We start from the raw sequence: 3,499 nt of genomic DNA, 5'->3' as shown, positions 1-3,499 counted from the left end.
GGGAAAGAGATCAGTGAACTCCCAAATTCTACTGGCAGAAAACAGTCTGAGAAAACTACTCAGCTGCAAACATGTGCTCCCTTAAAAAAAAAAAAGAAAAAAAAAAAGATATTGTATCAAGTAAAAGCAAGAGTCCATACATATGGCAGAGCAGAGAGCCATGGACAATTATCTCCAAACCTTGAAACCAAATCAAGGAAAGTCCAACATTTGCCTGACTGGATTTCAGAATTGCTATGAACCAGTGAATACCTCATGTCTGAATTTTCCTCATTTTTGAACAGGAATATCTATAGCTCTTATCCTATATCTGCCACACCATTGTACATTGGGTGTGTTCAGGCAGATAGCTTAGTTTCACAGATCTACTGATAGGGAAGAATGACACGCAAGGAACCTCATCCACACCTGGACCCAATTTATAGGGCCAGATTCTAAAATTGAAGCTGATGCTGTACTCGGATGAGACTTTTGGGGCTCTTGGGAGGGGATGAATGTATTTTGCATGTGGAAGGGATATTTATCATCGGAGGCTAGAGGGTGGACTGAGGTGGGCAGTAACATGGCTCCCAGTGACCCTTATTCCTCAGTATTTACACACTTGTGTAATTCCATCACTTTGAGTATGGGCTGAACCTACTGACTTGCTTCTAACCAGTAGAATATGGTGAAAATGATGGGATGCCACTTCCACATGAGGTTATAAGATTGTGACTTCTATCTTGTTCACACTCTCTCCAGCTCTTCTCGGCTCTTCTTGCACTGATGGAAGCAGTTTCTTTGTTGTGAGCCGCCTTCTGGCAAGGCCCGCATGCCAAGGAACTGAGGGCCTCTTGCCACCAACTCGAGAGGAACCGAGACCCTCAGTTCAACAATCTGAGGAATTAATCCTGGCCATGGAAAGGGCCCTTCTCTAGTTGAGCTTTGAGATGAGACCGAAGACCTGGCCGATATTTTGATCACAGACTGTGAGAGACCCTGAGACAGATGGCCCATAGAAGCTAGATCTGTATTCCTGACCCACAGAAACTATGAGATAATGAATGTTTTCTTAAGTCACTAAGTTTGGGGTGATTTGTTACACAGCAGGAGATGACAAATACAGCTCATGTATTAAGTATTCTCACATCTAGTAGATTAGTCTCTCTTCACAAGGACTCACTGAGGTGTTTGGAGAAAGTATTAACTCACCCTCTTTCACAGTTGGAGAAAATGAGGCTCAGAAGAGAAGTAGGAACTCACCCAGGTGGTGCTGAAACCAAGCCCCACTTCTATCTCCTTCAAGTTCTCTTTCTGCTCCCCATTCCCCATTCCCCATCCCCAGCCACCCACCTGATGTGTCCACAGGAGCTGCCCATCTGCCCCAATAGCACCTTCAGTCCAGAGTGGCCTGGACTGGCTTGAACAGAAGTGTAGACTCACTGTCAGTTTCTGATTTGGAGAGAAAATCCCAAGAGACGTCGGGTCAAGGAGGGAGGGAAAGTAGATCCTGTTACGGTCTGATTATTCCACTCACAAGCAACTCTGAATAGAGAGAAGGAAGATGAAGCCTCATGTCCTGGCAGACCCCTGGCCCACCTCAAGGTCCCTGCCTCACCTCTCCACTCTCTCTCGTAGTGTCAGAAAACCGTGAACCACCCTGGTGTGTGCTGAAGCCCAGGAGTGCAGATCTGCGCAGCACAACTGCTGCTGGAAACCAGTGGATGGTTGCTGGGGGGCAGCCCCCCACTGTGCATTGGAGTTGCCATGGCAATCACTGTACACAGGGCTCTGTTACCTCAGCGGAATGATAGGCCCACCCTGGGGAACAGAGGCCAGGGAGAGCCAGTACTAAGAGGGCAACAGGGGGCTTCAAGTGTTGTTTACTCTCTCATCCACTAAAAATGTCCCCTGAGTATTCACCACAGGCCGGGTTCCGTGCCAGGCAGAGAGGGCTCAGATGCCATCAAGTGTGAAGGATGTTCTTGGGATTACAAAGCATTAAGTAGAGGGAGTGATTAGTCATTTCTGTGAAATGCCCAGCACATTGCCTGGCACAGAGTGAGGTGTCACCTGTAATTCTAAGCCAACCCCATAAGTAATTCATCAGCAAGTCCTGCAAAATACACCAAACTCAGACCCTTCTTTACCCACCTCCATATCCCCCCTGGCCCCTGGTGGAAGCCAGCACTACCCCTTGCCTGGGTTAACGGATTTGCCTCCTCCCTGGTCTCCTCCTCTTGCTCTTGTGCCCTGCATTGATTATCTACTGCTTCTTAGCAGCATTACCACAGGCTCAGCAGCCTAACATACTTTATCACAGTTTCTGTGAGTCAGGGCCTGGGCATGGCTTAACTAGGTTCTCTGCTTTGGAGCCTCAGAAGGCTGCAGTCAAGGTGTTGGCTGGGGCTGTGCTCTCCTCTGAGGCTCGACTGGGGAAGGATCTGCTTCCAAGACCATGAGGTTGTTGACAGGACACAGTTACTCATGGTTTGTTGGACTGAGGGCCTCAACCAGAGGCCATCCTCGGTTCCTTGCTATGTGGGCCTCCAACACGTCACTCACTTCATCCAAGCCAGCAAAGGAAAATGCCCAGCACAAGATGGGCATTATAATCTCACGTACTGTAATCACAGAAGTGTCAACTCTTATAGACTAAATGTTTGTGTCCCCGCCTAAATTCATATGCTGCAGCCCTAACTCCCAATGTGATGGTATTTGGATGTAGGGTCTTTGGGAAGTAATTAGGTTTGGATGATGTCATGAGGGGTCCCCACGATGGAACTTCTGTCCTTAGAAGAAGAGAAACAGGGATCAGAGCACTGCTCTCCCCCTCTTCCCCTCTCTCTCTCCAACATGTGAGGACACAATCGATGAGAAGCCAGGAAGAGAGTTCTCACCAGGAACCAAATCCACTGGCACCTTGATTTTGGACTTCTAGCCTCCAGAACTGTGAGAAATAAACCTCTGTGGTTTAAGCCAGCCAGTCCTGTTATAGCAGCTCAAGATAAGACAGCATCCCACACCATTGCTATATTTTGTTCGTTAAAAGAAGGTTGCAGTTTCCACCCACACTCAAGGGAGGGGATTGCACAGGGGGTGGACATCAGGAGGCAGAGATTATGGGGACAACCCTAGAGTCTATCCACCATCAAGTCTCTTTGCCACCTCAGCAGCCAAGTGATCTTGTTAGAACTTGTTTGGATCATGTCACCCCTCTAATCAAAACCTTCCAGTAGCTTCCCATCTCAACCACAGTAAAACCTGTAGTCCTTCCATTGATTGGCAAGGCCCTACCATAGATGTCCACCCCCTCCTCTGACCTCATCTCCTCCCCCTTTCCTGATCACTCCCTTGGCCCCAGCCATGCTGGTCTCCTCTGTTTCTTGAACACACCAAGCCCAGTCCTGCCTCAGGGTCTTTGCCCTGGCCATTCCCTTTGCTTCAACTTTCTTTCCCTAGATATCTATGTGACTTACTTTTCCAACCTCCTTTGGGACTCTGCTCCCCTTCCCAGACC

This window comes from Lipotes vexillifer, unplaced genomic scaffold (assembly GCF_000442215.2).
Source record: "Lipotes vexillifer unplaced genomic scaffold, Lipotes_vexillifer_v1.1 scaffold382, whole genome shotgun sequence".
NCBI classification, from domain to species: Eukaryota; Metazoa; Chordata; class Mammalia; order Artiodactyla; family Lipotidae; genus Lipotes; species Lipotes vexillifer.
Note: the sequence above shows the minus strand (reverse complement) of the source record.